The sequence below is a fragment of the Haplochromis burtoni genome, unplaced genomic scaffold (assembly GCF_018398535.1).
Source record: "Haplochromis burtoni strain Fernald_Lab_line unplaced genomic scaffold, NCSU_Asbu1 Contig_317, whole genome shotgun sequence".
In the NCBI taxonomy this organism is placed as follows: domain Eukaryota; kingdom Metazoa; phylum Chordata; class Actinopteri; order Cichliformes; family Cichlidae; genus Haplochromis; species Haplochromis burtoni.
The window spans coordinates 494,902-513,440 of NW_024582678.1; positions in this window are offsets into that span (position 1 = coordinate 494,902).

An 18,539-nucleotide genomic window follows, 5' to 3' on the forward strand; every position below is an offset into this window, starting at 1 on the left:
AGGCCATCTACACCATCACTACGAGCGCACACAACCACTTCTATACCCCCATGGGTATTTCAGAACAACAATATCACAAAAATAATAGAGTCCAGACATACAATGCCTCCGTGAGGGCAGCAGGGAGCGGCCGTGGTTACTTCCTCCCTCCCGGAGATAGATATGTTGAAGGTTGCGAGAGAGATACTGGGTTAAGAGCAACGGGGAATAAAATGAAACTAAAAACCCCCCACCCATTACTGTTCAGTCTGCGCGTGACAATGAAAAACCCAAGGGGGGGGGGGCGGGCCCACCCCCGGGGGGGCCCCCTCTTGCAAAACAAAAACACACTGAGAGTTAGTATACGTACCCCCCCGCTCCGGCAACCCTGCGGGGTATTCTATTATTGATTTTCCTGAAGCTAGATTGAACGTGTCGAATTTTGGGGGGGGGGGATATAAGCTTACCTTATTTGGCGGCGAGCCTGTCTAGAAAAGAGAGTATTACTTATTTTTTACCAGATCAAACAAAGATGTAGTGTTGAAGAACACTTTTTAGTGAGCTCTTGGCCTGTTACTGGCTGATGCGTGCTCCGGCCCATTCACACCTGCTAAGTAAGGCGCAGAAAACCCAGAGATTCTTTCGACAATGATAGACCCACACACCGCGGTGATGAATCAGAGATAAAAAACAGAAAGAAAACTATACAATAATTGGCCAAAAGCTCATACATAACGCCTTGAAAAAAGGCGCGAGGTGTTTTATTCTTTTTTATAATTTTTCCGTTAGAACAATATCAGGTATGAAAACCCACGGGAGGGCCAAACAAGGTGACGCCCAGAAGAATTACTATTACTATGCCCAAAGAAGTAAACAAACGCCCCCCGAGGTTCGCCCTATGCAGTGTTTCTGGTGTAAAGAACGGCAAGGGGGGAATGCACCAACAAACAAAAACTAGCCTGAAACGCGAGCCGGAGGGTGACTGTACTTCGCTCGGGGATCTTCCTCTTCCAATTCGGGGGGGGGGCCCCCCGCCCTTATGGGGTGGGAGACCAGGATGGAGAGCGCGCGTAGGACATTTAGTAATATCTACTTGTCCTTTATTATACTCCTCCTCCTCCGGCCGAATGCCTTCTCGGGGGGCTACCTGCGCTAGCAAGAAGGGTGCGAGGCATTTTATTAACTGTCAAGGGGCAGGTGAATGGCCACAAAACAGAAGAACCAATAAAAAACCAAACTAAAAACCTAATTCTGCTGGCTTTAAAGATGGACAAACACTCCAGTCTGACAAAGATGTTCTATAAACCCCAAAAAGTCATTAATCATATTCATTGTTTTGATTTTTTTTTTTTTTTTTTAGTTATCCATATAAATATCACCAGCAGTGTTTTGAAGCCAAATCCCGGCATTTGGAGAATTTTATATAAACTGTGACTTGTAATAATTTATGACAGTTTTTTTTTAAAATTTTTTTATGTTTAATCACACTCAAGTTGGGGTTGGGAGTTTTTTTTTAGTGGGTTTGCTTGGGGGATTTCTCGATGCGGGTTAAAATTTTTTTATGAGGGGCCTTATTATGCATAGACTAGAATTATTCTGTCTCATTTCTGGTATGGGGGAAGAACTGGAAAGATGACAAAACTACCTTTTACATAGCAGCTATCAGCGGGCGGTGCGATTTCCCTATTGTGCCGAACGGATAACAATAAGAGAATTAATGGGGGTTTCCCCTTAGTCTATCGCCACCCCCCAACCTCACCGGAGGGCCCTCCCCCATAAAGCCGCCTCACCGCAACTCGCGACACATATCAGTTCCTTCCAGCACCACTCGCCAGACATGGACTCTAATCAATCATGTGAAGTGTGGGTAAGATGGGACAAAAGTTACTTAAGATTTAGTTGAGATTTCATGTCCAGTGGGGAATGATCAAAATTCTGGCACACAGCTAGCTACAAAAAAGCCCTTTCACAAAAACTCAAAAGCTTCAGAGTTTAACATCGCCAAGGCTTAGATTCAACTCACCAAAGGTAGTGTTGATCCAATCCAGGAGGAGTTAAAGTACAAAGCCTGAAAATTGTGAAAATGCCAGAATTACACCTGACATTTAAAGTGGCTGACTTCCTGTTGGGTTTAAGATATGGCTCCAAGAGACTTTTTTGAAGTTGTCAGGACATTCCACAAGGCTGCTAAATTTCGGAAAAGTGCGGAGCGGGGGAGGAGGAGTGGGTACAGCGGCGGAGCTTTCATATACAAAAACGGTTGGTCTGATCTTCCGTCTGTGGCGGGCCCTTAAAACCGGGGGATGGGCCCAAGAACTTTTATTTGAAGTTTCAGACATTCCACCAAGGCTGCAAATTCAGACACTGTTGTGTTTTTGGTTTTTTTTCACCCCCCCCACCGTGGGAGAGAACGCTTACCATATGAGAGCGAAACACTATGTAAACAAGAAAAAACGGGGTACACAAATAACACACATTTTTAAAAAATAAAATAATAATTTTTGCTTAGAGTCACTATGACCCAAAAACATTTTGAAAACCAATGGCGATTGGGAACAAAAAAGTGGGGACTGGGCGGGGCTGGAAGGCTTTTTTTTCCAGGGGGAATCAACAAAAAAGTACCATATTTCATACATGGTTAGGGGGTTGTCGCCAACCCCCGGGCAAAAAAAAGCCCTTTTCCCTTCGAAAAAACCCCTCAACAGCAACTCTATTCTCTTTATCTGAAGTTCCCAGCGGGTTGAGTGCCAAAAAAATCAACAAACACCCCCCACCGTGGAAAAAAAAAAAAAGCACCACAATAAAGGCTGAAGGTTTCGGATGCAGGACTCGTGTTTAAGGGGAGGGTCAGCGCTGAGGACGGTGTGAGCACTCCACCTCCAAGTTCCCCCCCCCACACCAAAAAACACACCGGCGGTCTGGGATGTTACCAACTAAAAGGTGGGGTCCTGGCGACTTATTTTTTTCTTTTTGTCTGATTTTATGGCTATGGTCATTTGGACCCCCCCTTCCTTTATCAAAATCTTTTTTTTTTCCGCGGATTGGCTAAACGAGCGGGGGGGGGGCCCTGAAAAGGCGGCCAGCTTAGTCCGGGATAAGGGCCTCTACAAATCAAAAAACGAATATCAAAATTTGCGCACCATCACACCCGTTGTTAGGAAGAAGTTCTCGCACTCCCTCTATCAAAGGGCACGAGGCGGCCGGGGAGAATAGGCAAACAACAATACGCTTGGGAGGGAGGGTGTAATAAACAGACCCAAATCTTAGGATATCTCGAGGCAAACCCACCCATCCTCCGAAGTTAAAACATGACATTCTGTTACCACTACGTGTGTCCAAAATAATGAAATATAAATTAATATTTATACAATAAAAAAAAACGCGTGTTATTTTTTTTAATTAAATGCATTATATCCAATCCTTGGTACAAAAATGTTTATTAGCGCCCCCCCAAAACCCCTGTGGGCGGGTGGTGGCTAAAATAATAACTAAATACAAAGAGAGAAGAAATAAAAAAAATATTAATGAAAGCCCTAGGCGGGGGTGCTGGGTTGTGGAAATAAAATAAACACTTGACCGCGCTTGGGTCGGGAGATCCTCGATTTATTTTATTTAATTACTATTCGCAGGGGGGGGGGGGGTCTCTTAAAAAAACCTCACATGGCAACAGGGAGGGTATCTGAGGTTTAATGGTAAATTGGGCGTGGATCTGGAGGTGGGTGGGGCCATTTCCCCCCCGGGGGCCGACGTCGAAGGAAAACCCGGACGTCTTCCTCACCATGGGTTTCTTAATCAGGAGAGCCCAGCAGACACCTAAAAGGGGGTCAACATGAGCAACGATCGAGTTCTTGGAAGTGAATTGGGAAAAAAAGTTGTGGGGGGGGCCAAACAATAGCAAGGCGAGGAACTCAGGACTGATGCGCGTTACTGATACAGAAGGACCTTTCATGCTTCCTGTAAACACTGGCGATGCGACGGGGGGCTCTCCCAAAAGGGGGTGTGTGACCGTGAGGTATCCAGAGGCCAGAAAGCATTAAGACATGTTTTTTTTTAATTCTTCCTTAGCGCACTAGGTTTTTGCCCCCCATAAGGGGGGCCTGGGTGCACGAAAGGATTGCTGCAGGAGAGGGTGTTGTCCCATCCCTACACCCCAACAAAAGACTTCAATAAAAACACAGAACTGTCCTGTTTGATTCTTCACTCTATGTTCCACCCCCGCTCCCCCTTTCTCCCACCCAACACACTCCTAAGCTATTATCTTCGTGTGTCGGAGTGGCCCCACAATAAAAATCACGGCAGCCACCCCCTTTACTCCATCCCAGCGGGTGAGCCGGGTCTATTTACATTCTATTATTAACTACATCTATTATTCTGCGCGGATGGCCGCGGGACCTTTTATCTTGAGGCTGCAATTAAGATTAATGGAGCAGAGGGGGGCATCTGGGCGTGACTGAAACACAGAATGGACGGGGGGGCACTCTATCAGCTTCACATACGTTTTTGTGAGCATGGCTCGCGGAAAATCCATAGATGGCGTGGTGTAGGGTGTGCGAGGCGGTGGCGGGGGGGAGTTGAGGGATTGGAGTGGTGGTCCAGATGCGCCACCTCAACCCCCGACTGACCACATGCAGGAAAAATACATTTATGAATAGGCGCCCCCTCCCACGAAAGTAAAATTACAAAAAAAAAAATATCAGGTTCCACTGTGGTGTGTCAGGAAAAAAGCGTAACAACTCTTAGGCATCGGAGGTGGGGATAACATGTGAGGGTCCCCCTCCCGGATTTATCTGATTACTTTCTATTTTGGCGGGGCAAAACAATGATGTTATACATCCATAGCCCTGAGACCCCACGGGGCCCCTTTTTTTTTCGGGAGGTACCAATTACATATATACTATAGGAAACCCTAGAGACGCGTCTAAAAAGGACAGCCCCCCCTGGTGTGGAGCGCGGTAGGGAGGAGAAATAACTATCCCTAGAGGCGGGGGAACGTGGGGCCCATCCCCACTCGCGAGCCGAGACTGGCCCTCGAAAGAACCTATAGTGATTCATGGATAAAGCCTACTTGAAGACAGGACTTAACAGTGGTGGGTGAAAAGGAAGTTAACTCAAAAACTTCCTCTTGTTCTCTACATAAAAATTTCTCTAGGTACTTTTTGAAATCGGTTTATCTAACAATTCATCATTTTCCAAATAAACCTCTATTTCAACAAGACCAACAAAAAATTCTAAAAAAAAATGAGTTAAAATAATTTCAATAACTAAGTTTCTGTCCGGACTTGGGAACTTTTTTTTTTTCCCCCAATGTTTGGTATTTTCTTTGGGGGCAAAAATTTTCCCCCCCCCAAAACAAACCCACATTTTTCTTTAAAACAGGGTTTCTTCGCCAAGGGCTAAGCTTTGCGTTTTTTTTTTTCCCTTTTCAAAAATCGGAACCGGGGGGGGCAAACGAAAAGCCGAAAGTTTGGGGTGGTTCCCCCTCCATACCGCCATATTGGTAAAATATAAAGATAATGGATCGGAGTGTATATACCTGACTTTTTTGGCTGTGTTTATCATTTGGATTGAGATCCTGTCGATTCCTATGGTCCCCGTTGGCTCCACCACCCCCCCACCACACCGGTTGCGCGTCCACTTACGATGACATTTTGTGGGAGGAGCGGCCCCCCTCAAAAAAACCCACAGAGACTCGTGTAGTGTAAAGGGTCCGCGATACATCCACGAAAATGCTCACCATATAAAAAAAATAACATCAATACATTCTAGTGCAGCGCACAATAGTCGGGGCTCTATAAACAGTTTTTGGGGGGGGGGGGGGGGAAGGGAAATAAAAAGAAATGAACTCAAAATAAAACTACAAATAAAAAATACATAACAACAAGCAATCAATACTCCACTAAAAACCCGTCTGCTCTTAATCCAGCGAGACGAGGTAGTGTTCAAAACGAATCCCATGCCCTATAGTCGCCCCACGGCTCCGGCGGTGTCCCGGCCGGCGTGGAGGGCCCCCCCCCGCGACACAGGAACAGATATACACTCCAGTAAACTATAGGTTGTCGGGGTGGCGCGCCGAGCTGCTGCAATCACGTGGAGGAGGAAGTTCACAAACATCTGGGGAGTGTCTGTAGAACAAGAATAGGAGACAAACAACCATCTCCATCGGGGAACATTACATCAACGGTGGAAACCTCCACTCCACCCCCTGCGTGATTGGTCCAATGCGGGCCACTCTGAGGCACCAGTGGAGTAGGGGGAGCCTCTTCCTCAGCCTTTAAAAAAACTTTTAAACAACAAGCTTATCAAGTCTTGTTTGTCCCCAAGAAGTGGTCGGTACAAAGTCAGACGTGTATGTCTTTAACCAAGGGCGAGGACTATGGGAAAAAACGTGGAGTGGGTGAGCTCGTCTTCGGGTGGGCATTTAAAAAACTCTCCCGCAGGGTTTGCAGTGTACACGTGTAATGATAACGTGCAGGCACTCTGTGGAAGCAAACTGCGGCACCTCTTTATTTATCCATCGTTAGAGATCGAGATATTTTCCTTAGGGGGGGGGGGCCCAAAAGGCGGGGGGGGGACAAAGTGAGTAATGGGCTTTGAAAGAAGTTTATCCCAAGGAGGCGGGCGCCTAACCCCAGTGGGGGTGGCGGCGCGGGTACCCTGCCGGGGGGGAGGTGGCGGAAAGCCGTGATGTTTATCTGATACCACAAGCTATGAATATCCCGCGGGGGGCTTCGGGACAATCGGGGTGAGGCAGGCAGCCGGGGCCTACCAGGGGAGTGCCGCTAGGGACCCCACGGGGGCAGGATATAGGATGCAGGCTCCTTTAATGCTTTACATAAATCTCAGTCCTCCCTAAGATGATAACCCAGAGCAACTTGCCTTGCCATGGGTAAACCTGTCTGGTTTTCCGATACAAAAAAACTAAAGGGTGGGGGCCCCGGTGTGGGCTTCTGTTAGTTAAAAGGAATATAAAAAGAGACACACGGTTAGGGGTGTGGAGGTGTCGATGGTGTGGCAAAACCCCACCAGCAGGGTCCCGGGAGTGTCCCCGAGTGTCCCCAAGAGTTGGCCCCTAAAAAACGAAGTGGGCCCCCCAACCAGGGGGTGGGCGGTCGTGGGTTCGTGTGGAAGGTGGGTATCACCACCCCCAGAGGGCTGCGAGGGAGAGAGGAACCACACTGCCCTGGGGTGTAGGTGCCCGAGGCGCCGGCGGGGGGGGGGGTGGCGGCAGCGCCCGTAGCGCAGCAGGGTAGCATAAAAACACACGGAGTTCTCCCCTGAGTCGCGGGAGACACTGTATAAATCTCTCAATACAGGAGCGGGGTTTAGCCAGGACACGGGCAGTCAACCGAGTAGGTGATGTTGTTTAAGCACGAGGGTCCAGTGACTATCAGATCACAAAACAAATGGAGATCGACCCGGGGGGGCAAATAACACTTTCACAAAGATGGGAGGGCAACAAAAAACAATACTTGCACTTCAGTTAACAGCAGTTTAGCAGGAACGTGGATAAAATAACCGGATTTATTTTAGGAAGGATGTGTTAATTTTTTACAGTCGACGCTCGAGATGCAGAGGGTGGGTTCCCGTTGGTGAGGGTGATTGGTAAAGGATTGATGTTCCCCACTTACTGACAATTACTTCTTTTTTTACTGGGTAAATAACTTTTAAGCGCTGGCCTGATCCCTCTGCTGCTGGCACTCGTTGCTATGAGGCGCACCAGTCGAATGTACCAACCCACCTAGGCGGCCTCGTTCAGGTGACCCCCAACGCACGTCAACAGAAGATTTCAGCTGTCTAACCCTCCCGGGTGACGGTAGGGCCACCTCTGAAAGCGTGTGGTAGGGGGGTCGGGCCCTAAAACCTTTGGGGGGAAACAAGAGTTAAAGTGCCTGTGAGCTTGTTATATAGTCATAGGATGATACAAATTACAGCGAATGGAAAAAACGGAGACAGAGACCCCCAGCACCGGCCCCTCTCGATGCGGACACGAGAGGAGACCACAAAAAAGTGGAAAAAACCCGTGTTTTGTAATGGGGCTGAATCGCGTCTCTTGTACAAAAGCAGGGGGAGGGAGCCACAGGGAGAGAAAAAGGGGGAAACCCCCACTCCCCCGGCCCCCACCCCCCAACCAACCTTCCCTTTGGCACCACGCGGCGCATCTGCGCGCGGTAACAACACTTAACTCATGGGGCGGTCAGGGCCCAGGAGACATCGCTGCCGCGCAGATAATCTTGGCTTTAGGATTTGGAGGAGAGGAGGAAAAACCACCGCCCGACATGGCTTGCCCCTGTGGCGGAGATGGGATCGGGGGGGACAAACACATAACTAAAACAACATCAACATAAAAATATCACAGTAGCAACCGGTGGCAACCGTTGCAGCAAGACCCAAAAAGCAGCATGCTCGTGGGTGAGACAGTAGTGGGTCACTTGTCAACAGTGGGTTGGGGGCGGGGATCATCACATTACACAAGCATCCGGTGGTCGGCTTGGCGTTGGTATGGACTTCATCGGTGGTTGGTAAAAGGGGGGGCCCCCCCCCAGGGGTTGTGGAATGGAAGCCCCCGGGGGCTCGCCAAGGGTGGGGGGCCCCCCCCAAAACCCCCGACGGGGGGGAAAATGTTATTCAAAACCAAAATAGAAAAATCACCCGACATTACGGTGTGTCGGAGGGGAGAACGAGTGTGGGGAAAACGTGTGGGGGGGGTGAGGCGGTAGCCAACAACGCTGTGGGTGCCCGGCAGAATGACCGCTTGCATAAAGGGAATGGATCTGTGTGGGGTGGATGTTGTAGAGGAGGTACAGTAGGTTCTGTTGGCTGGCACATGGCACCCGCCATTGGCAGTCCCCGGGGGATGGCCGTGAGCGCACCAACGAATGGAGCTTTGGGGGGGGGGGGGGGGGGCCCCCTCGGGGACCCACGAGCCCGGAGTGGTGGGAAAACCCTCTGGCTCCCCCTCTGAGCCAGGTTTGCTGGAGCTCCCGGAAAACCTAAAAGATCGCGCCCCCCGGTGCACGTAGGGGGCGAGGGAATTACCTGGCCCCTACCGCCAACTTAAATTAATACCCCCCAAACAAGGAGAAGGGTGGGGAGTCCCCACCGTCAAAAAGCATATCATTCCCATCAAAAGTCCCCATATCCTTCACTCTATCAACCAAAAGATGATCACTAACTGGGGGATTTTACTACAGAATACTAACTCCTTACACCAAGAAGAGATGGGAGACGGTCGGGTACACCAGCCTCCCGCATGAATGATAGAACCCCGAGCCTCTATGTTCATCCAAGGGGGAGTAGCTCGCTCCACCCTTGACTCCACTTCTGTGTTAATTGTCATAAGGGGGGGGGAAAAACCAAAAAAGGGGGGGGGGGGCAGGGGGGGGAAAAAAAAAAAAAGGGAAGGGGGGGGGGGGGGTGCAAACGGCGAAAAAAGGCGGGTGAGGTTGGTGGGGTGGGGAACTCCCGTGCTGGGGGCGGAGTGGGCTGGGACGGAAGACAGCAGCAGAGGTGACGACGGGCGAGTCGACGACCCCTATATGGGTGCTTTTAGAAAATACAAAGACGGGTGGGGACCGTCGCCCTGGGTGATGTCGGGTGGGGCATTGCAGTGGGGTGTACATCACCTACAAACAAGCTGTGTCAAAAATAAGGAGTGGAGTCCACCTCTCCCCCCCCCTCCCCTCCCATAAGCGCCTCTCCCTACATATCGTGGCAACCCCTCCCCCCACCCTCCCTAAAGGTCGTGGTTGATGTAGTGCCTCACTACAGTGTAATCAAGGGCCGTGAAAAGGGGACCTGGTGTGATGACATTGCGGACAAATACGATGCAACATTACCGGGGCTTTAGATGGAGAAGGAAAATCCACTCCCCCCCCTACACGCATGGCCGGGCTGGGGGGGGGGGGGCCCGCGCCGGCGAAAAAAGGGGGGGGAAAAGAAACAAACCCTCTCCTAGACCACCACCCCACCTCCCTACTATGCTCTCCTCCCACAATAAAACCGGCCGGTTCTGAAAAGGGGGGGGGCCCCACTCACATCCCTCTCGGGAGGGGGAGAGGCCCAGGGTGAACCGCCAGGGAAGTAAAAGCCGCCATGGTAAAGAATGGGATCGGTGTGTGTTGAGGGCCCGTCAGGGTAGAAGACCGCGCAAAGAGGCAGGCGGTCGCGTTTTATGTATTTCGGTATTTTGCTTTTGGGGGTCAATAGCCCTCCACCCCCCCGGGGGGGGTGACCATAAGCGGGTAGTGGAAAAGGGGGGGCAAGTGGCCACCCCAGGAAAGAAAAAAACTACAAAACACCCGCCGGGAAGAGGGCGGTTGGTCGGTGGGGGTGGCGCCCCCGGGGTGCTACAAACACACAACATATACCACCCCCCCTGGCTGTTAGCGGGCAGAGGAGATACAATGGTAGGAACTTAAAAAACCTCCCGAAGGGGGGAGAGATTGGCCCCCCCTCCCCCGCCCCACCCACTCCAACACACTTGTGGATGGGGCCCCCCCACGGGGGGGGGCGGTAAAAATAAATAGGACAAAGAGGGAGGGGGGCAGAGGACCCGGCCCGCACACCCTAAACACGAGGAGACAACCAGCGTCTGGGTAACAAGCCTCCAGTCATATCGCTGATTATAGGTGCTTTGGCCTTTCTCTGTTGCAAGAACGACCCCATGGGAATCTTTTCTGCGCCGTTTCAATAATCTGGCAGTTCACCAATACGGATATCTGGTGAAAAGGGGGGCCAGGTGGGGGGGCGGAAATCATCATGCCTTCGCGCATCATATTTGACCCAGCAGGTAACAATGATCCTTCACACAAAATCGACTTCGCTTGCTCTCAAAGTCACAACAATATCAAATTCTGGGTGAACGACCACCTCTATCGCTATCTCTTCCAACATACCAAAACCCTCTCAAATATTTAAACTATTCTACCACCCACTTGTCTAAAGTGATCTATGCTCCTTCTAGATTTCCATACTGATCACATAAAAACACCAACGCTAGCCCTGCTCTCATTTCTACAGTATCATCACATCCTACAGACAGGCCCTCATGGCTTTTTCAACGAAGCATTATTTTTAATGACGATTGCTACCCAATAACTCAAATCGCTCATGCAGCACTTCTGGCAAGATATTTAACCTCCCCTACGATCCAAACTACCTCAATTGATTGAATCCCTTTCCCAGCGTCCTCTACTTCCTCACCATGTTTAATTGATATAAAAATCATTGAAACGCTTGTGTCCTTAAAACACTATATAATCCAATCAACTATCACGGTATTTATGACCAAGACAACCGCCTACACCAACCCCATTATCACTTAAACACACCATACACTAATTTTTTCATCATCCCCCTTCCTTACAACTTATTTTTCTGAAAATCAACCCTAATTTCAAAATATACATATTCCATACCCTTCATGACCCTGTCACAGTCTGATGAACCAGTCTAATCACTTCCCAGCAAGTTCACCTGAAAAATACTATACCGTCAACAAAATTCAATCTTCACCCTTGGTTACAATCCTTAAGTTTACTTTTACAATAGACCAAAGTAGAGACAACTGACACTAGTCCATACATGTTTACAGAAACAGGCCAGAACATGCCTGTTTATGTCGAAATTTATAAAGAAAGTAATTGCCACCCAACTACTTCACACATTGTATGTTTCTTCCCTGGGACCAGGTGTTGTGGGGGTGGTGGAGAGAGAAGTCTGAAGAGGCGGCGGAATAGATGGCGCCTGCGGACACGTTAAACTGAGAGTTAAGCAGGGGGACGAGGACAACGGTCGAAAGACCGCCTAAGAGGAGATCGGGAGACCAGAAAACCCCATCTCCGCCAACACCAAATCCAAAAAAACCAAAAGCGAGGCTGGTAGCCCTGGAACTGAGGGGCCCAATCCAAAAACGATTGGTGTCACAACTAAGGGAAAACAGCACAATTGGGCCCCCCAGTTAGCAGCGGGGTGCCCCCCACCAAGATACACCCCCAAACACAAACCCACACAACAACTAGGTTCAGAAAAAGTCCCGAAAAAAAGGGGGGTGAAAAAAAAAACCGGAGAGAGCGGCGGATTAAACAAAAGTGGGGAGGAATTGGGGAGGGGCCAGAGATGGTGGGTACCGGTGGTGAAGTGTCCGCGGGGGGGGGGGCCAGGGGAACCCCACTCAACCCCCTGGCGGTCGGCGGAGAGGAGGAAGGGGGGGCCCCGCATGGTGGAAGACGCGTCAAGCAGAGTGAAGGGGGAAAACGTCCTAAAAGGGGAACGGGGAGGGGAGGGGGCCCCCGGGGGGGTCCATGGGGGGGGTGTCCGTTGGGCCCAAAAAAACGGGGGGTGGGTCCCCCGGGGGTTGGGGGGGCCCCCCGGGGCCGGGGTGGGGGGGGGGCAAAAGGTGCCGGGGGAAAAGGGGGGGTCCCAAAGGCCTGGGTGGGTTTGGGCGCAAACCCAGTTTGGTAGAAACCGGGCCCCCCCCTCGGGCGGGAACCCACCAAAAACACCCCACCAAACAAATAAGAACGCGTTAGTGGGGTGCCATCGGGGAACTCGGTCGCGACTCATGTTTGGGGTGGGTGACCCCCTGGCTTCGTCCGGGCGTGGGCCCCAGGGGAAGGGTAAACAAAACAAACCCGAGCGTGGGCGCCCACACGGGTGGAAAGCACGGAAGTGTACAAGCGGCGGGAGCTGTGGACCGTGGGCGGGAGGCACAGTGGCGAGGGCGGAGTGGGGTCGGGGGGGCCTCCTACATACAAAAAGAGACAGCCATCGGCGCCGCGCCCATTAAATCTCTCATCGTAAGGGGGGGGGGGGCGGGGATTTTGCGTCAGGCGGGGGGTTAAACACGTGATCAACCTAACCTGCTGGGGCAGGAAATACTGGAGGGAGTCGGGGTAGGTGTGATTCTCTTTCCTCCAAGCTCTTAAGTAGTGGGGTGGCGAATGGTGCGGTGTCGCTTGCCCGCTGCTTACCAAGTAAAAAAAACCCGTTTCGTTGTGGCCGGGGAAACCCTGGGGGCGGGGGGCGGGAGGGGTAAAAGGGGAACCAAGGGCTGGGGGGGTGTCCCACCACACCAAACAATCACTATATTCAATCATAAAATAGTCTTACATAAAATATCTGCAGGTCCCTGGGGCTTAAAGTGGACGCCCCCTAGCGTAAGCGTGGTCGCGGGCGGGCGGTGCGGTCGGTCTCGTTGGGGAGTTCCCGCGAGTTGTGCGGTCGCAATCGGGAGGGTCTCCTTTATCACATTGACCTAATAGGGTCGGCAGATCGGCGGCCAAACAAAAAGAAAAACCCTCCAGTCGAATCAATAATAAACGGGCATTTGGCCACCAAAAAACCCGTGGGAGTGTGGTAGACTGACAGGACTTACCGAGGCGGCGTCAATCATCTCCCCACCCAACACCAACCTCCAATAGACCTGTCCAAAGGGACCGGTCAGGCAGTGCGAAAAGGTGGGCCCCTCCTCCCATTATCTTCATTACCTTTATCCGGGGCCTTGGATGCGTTTCCACGTCAGCCTTCTCTAGGGATGAAGGGCCCCCCAGGAGCCCCTGGAATGCACAGGGCAAGGGGAGAGTGTGCAGTGTGCTTTTATAGCAGGCCCGAGGGTACTGTAACCCACCCAAATACTTACTTATATAAACCCCAACTAAAAACCCTCCACCAACCAAAAACAAATAAATAGTAAAAAAATAAGGGCGCCCCCACCACCGGGTATATAAGCAATTACCGATGGACCAAAACGTGCCCCAGTATCCCCCCAATCATAGGGTGCTGTTGGTGGCATGGGTAGGCAGCGTATTTTTCCCTGTGTGACAGGCTGTGAGAGGCGGGTGGAGTTGTGAGTGGGTGTCCCTCCGATGTGGGTGGTTGAGATATATAAAGTGGCCAATCCCACTGTTGGGGAGTCATCGGCTCTGTGGTGGACCGAGCTGCGTCATTGCTCCGACGGTGATTCACGTTTGGGGTCCCGTCGCAGGCGAGGCGCTATCTCACCCCTGGCGAGAGCAAGGGAAGTGCCGGCTTGTGGTGGAAGCAGGTCGTCGGGGCCCACCATAGTAGTGCTGGGGGTGTCCCCGTTCTGCGTGTCAACAAACAACTAAACCCCCCGGGGGAGCCATCCCCGGCCTACCAGGTGGCGAGTGGTCGCCTTGGAGAACATCAAACAATATACCCCAACGGTCTAAACGGCGTGGGGGCTCCCAATATAAGGTGGCAAAAAGCAATAAATTGTAATATTTTTAACTGTAAAATACCACCACGGGTCGGGCGGAGTGCGGGGGCGGCGGTGGGTGTGGAGTGGATCCATCTCTCCCCCACCCCTGTCCGGTTGCCGACAGATATGACGGAAATCCCCCCCACCCGGGGGACAAAAGGCTCGGGAAAAAGAAAAAGCCATGCGATATACAACTTCGATTGTGGGCGCTGCACTCTGCCTTTCACTGTGGAGAGCTCTCAGGTTCGTTGGGTCACGTCACGTCCGACGTGGGAATAGGTGGGCCACCTTCCAAGAGCGTGGCAGGTGGGGGGGGCCTGTGTTGTGGGTGTTTAAGCAAAAAAACAGCGGGTGGCGTGGGGCACCAGCATAGCCGTGTGGTTGGTGAACCTGGGCTCGGAAGGGGCGCCGGCGCGGCGGCGTGTCGCGGGGGGGGGCCTCGGAGTGCGGTCTTGGGGATCACGGTGCGGGAGTATAGAACCATTGAGGTTGCAGAGTCATACGCAGTCTTTAAAATTGTAAAGGCTTCCAAAGCACGGTGGCATGAGGGATATGACCCAAAATTTTCAATTCATCCCCAACTACCGAGATGAAGAATGAGGGATAGGAGTGGAACAGCTCCCTGTGCGAACATTAATACATATCTTTGGGCATTCAAGGGGGGGGTGACGCCGTGGGGGGAAGGCCAAAACTAATTAAACAAATTAACGGGTTTGGATCCGCACACGCATGTGGAGTACAGTTAATACCACATCACAACTGGCCGGGTGGTGGGTATTCAATTCGATAAAAGTGCGGGGATGGTCCGTGCTGTTGCGAAGTGTACTGATGTGTACCCCGGCTTGGGAGGCGAACCAGTTCGGTGGAGTGACTGGCCGTCTATCCTCATGCCAAACAAGTACCATGTTAGAAGGAAGCGTTGGTGTAAAGCGTGCAGGAAAGGTGACAGAAAAATCCTCGGGTGGGGCCCCCCGCCCCCCCAAAGGGGATGAGGTGCAATGGTTGGCTTCCACGAACTTACGGGCGGTGTAAACGATTAAATAATCAATAAGGGATATGGGCGTAACTAATATCATAACAGCGCGGAGGCGTTCTGTAAATGAGAGGACAGGGGCCGGCGGCCTCACAAAGGCCGGAGACACAGTCAGTCGCGAGAGTGTGTTTTTTAGCGAGAGAGCCGAGGGATGGCGCAACCGACTGACAAAAACCAAAAACTAAATACTTAAAAAAAAGGTGGGGGATCTGGGTTGTGGCCTGCGTAGGGGGGGTGGAAAGGTGGGGCGGGGGCGTGTTTGGCCGCTGGGGGGGCACCTTATTTCCTCCAACGTTGAAAATACACAATAATAAATAAAACTATTACCCCTGCCGCCTACCGTAAGTGTGGGGCACAACTCTGGCGCACTGCACACTGATGTAGGGGGATGAGTCGAGGTGGCCTTGTCTAAGTGACAAAATGGGTGTGATCACCAAAGTTTCAACATAAAGCACAACCGTGGTGTGATTCCGAGAGCACCCGTTGGGGTTTGCGTATTTTACTGTTGCGGGCCTTGTAAGGCGGTAAAGTTACTTATCGCCATCCTTTCGTCAAGTATCGTTAAACCTGGGATAGAATACCAGGCTCCAGTGGTGTGGGTGGTGGGGAAAACTCCTAAATGGGGGTGGGAGAAAACCGGTGTGTGAGCCGAGATGAGTGAGGCAGGGACAGTGTAGTAGATTAGTGGGCTTATCTGGGAGGGTCTGCGGTGGCCTTACGAGCACCCCGGGGGCCACCGCCGCGCGAGCACAGGAGACTTCAGATTGTAATCTATTATCAGTCGTATTAACTACTAAAAAAATAACCCCTCCCCCGGATCGAAGTGGCCACAATCCAAACTGAGGGGGAATTAATGCCAGTAAGAAAAACCCCGGTGGACAGGTGGGCCCCCCCCACCAGCCACCCCCCCCGTCGGGAAAGATTGGTCAAAATAAGGCTACCATGGTTAAAAACTACAAAAAAATTAAATATTCTCTTCCCTCCCCAAATCAGACCAAGGAGCACATTTATCCTCATTTCTGACCGTAAACTGCTCTCTTTATTTGTCCCAAAACATTCTTCAAAAATTTTCAAACCTCTAAAAAGGAATCGGCTGGTCGGTAGGCTACATGGATTACCAATCACAAGTGCACAGTTGGGTGTGAGATAGCAGACTCTCAATTCTATAAACAGATATGGGACAGCCAAAAAGTGGAGTTAGAAAGGGGCGGCGCGGAAAAACAAAAAAGATTTACGAGTCCCAATTGACCAGAAAGCAGAGTTCAGGCTACACCTCATCTCACTCTGTCGACTAATGGTGGTGGGTAAAACCTCACTTACATACCCCCCCAAAAAACCCGAGAAACTCCACACGGGGCGCCTGGCCCCTAATACCGCCTGGCAGATAAGAGTACAAAGGAGGACGCAGGGCAACTAAAAACCCGCAAACAAACAAACGTTGACGGGAAGCCTAAGCAAAAATTACGCAGAAGAGGAAAAGAAGCCACACGGAGATAGAACGGGAAGTGTGGGACCAGAGCAGATATAAAACAGTCCCCCAAAAATGAAAATTATAATAAAATAATTAATTTCCTCCCATCCAGACTCTAGTTAAAGTCATTTAAGCGCTTAATAATTAGGGGCGAGACCACACGGGTCGGGCCTGGCTCACCCTGCCATTACAAAGACGGTGGGTGGGAAGGGCGGAGGCAACCCCCGAGCATCCCTCCGCTCCCCCCCTTTCCACAGACTTTACATGCCAAAAACCGCCTGCGAGCGGGGTGTGGGGTTCGAGGGGAGTTGACGGGCCGCGATGGAAGGGTCTTGCTGGAAAAAGGGAGGTATTCGCCCCCCCCTCAACGCGGTCCAGATACCCGGGAGGTGGGTCTGGAGATGGGGGTAAAAACCGGGGGGCCGGCGGGTGTGGGGCCAGTTGGGAATGGAAAGCGGGTATCAGTGTGTGGTAATGCGGAGGAACCGAGCCTGGAAAATTAAAATAATAAGATGGAGGGAACGCCAACCAACACTCCCTTAAATGGTAATGGTGTGAAAAGGCTCGTCCATAATATATTAAACCGCTAAATCGTGCCAACCCCACTGTTGAAACTCAGAAACCATTGTCACTGATCACTATTTTCCCCTCCTTACACAAGAGTCCTTTTCTGATTGGCGTCAGTAAGTGTAGAGCTGAGGATGGTGTGAGTATCTGTGTGTAGTACATATAAAGCAGAAAATTATGGGTGTCAAAAGGGTGAGTTTGGAGCGACATTGAGTGCGAGGGTGAATGAGCGCCATACCAAAATCTGCATAGATATAAATCTTATAAACTTATACGTGCAAAAATTGTGGGACAGTGCTGCTCCAAAAGATTGGGCCGTAAAGAACAAAAGAGCCGCGAGCGCCAGAGCCAGCTGTTGGAGTCCCCACTCTAGGAGTTCTTGTGTAAAAAAAACCGGGGGTGTGATGGGTGGCAGAGAAGAGGAAGGAGGTTGGTACAGTGTGTCCTTAAAACCTTCCGTCTATCAGTTCCTCCCCCCCTGACAGCATTACGAGGGGTACAAACCCAGAAGAGGTAGTAGAGAACGATTGAAAAAAATATATAAAACCCCACATAGCCGACTGATGCGTTGGCTGTAAACCGCTGAAGGCTGTTGAGAAAAGGGATAGGTTGAGAGCCCCACCGGTGGGAGGCGAGAAATCAATACACTATACAGGAGGGGTCCGCGGTGTCACCCAAACACAGACAACGGTAAAGGCGCGTAACGACTGGACGGGCCAACGGCGAGTAGGGGCCTCATAAAGGGGGTGATGATTATATAAAAATAAGCATTCACCTCACATCAACTACTTAACAACTACTTATAAACTTTAAAATAAACTCATATTATTATCTCTGACCCCACCCAATGGGCGTGGGCGAATATGAACAAATGAAACACCCTCAGGGGCGCCGGTCTCAGGGTTGGTAGAGGCTCCAAAACATTACCCCAAACAGATTATCTAACTAACAGAAGGGGCATGTCACAAATTAAGGTGGATCTCATCTAAACCATATAGGGGCTCAGGAGGAATAGGGCCTTGGGCTGGCGTTGTGAGTCAAACCAAGCCAAACATATCCGCAAAAACCAAAAACATCCTACTTATTCTATCAACTTAATTCACCCAATCACACTGAATCAACCACCCCACTTCCTCTCATCACGCGTGTTGAGAGGCAGCTGACACAAAGTCATGACCCCGGGGGTCTTCCAACGCAGGCGCCCGCGGGCCGTGGCGGGAGCTGCTAACTATAATGAACTTCCATACTTCCGTCTCGCGACAGCACAT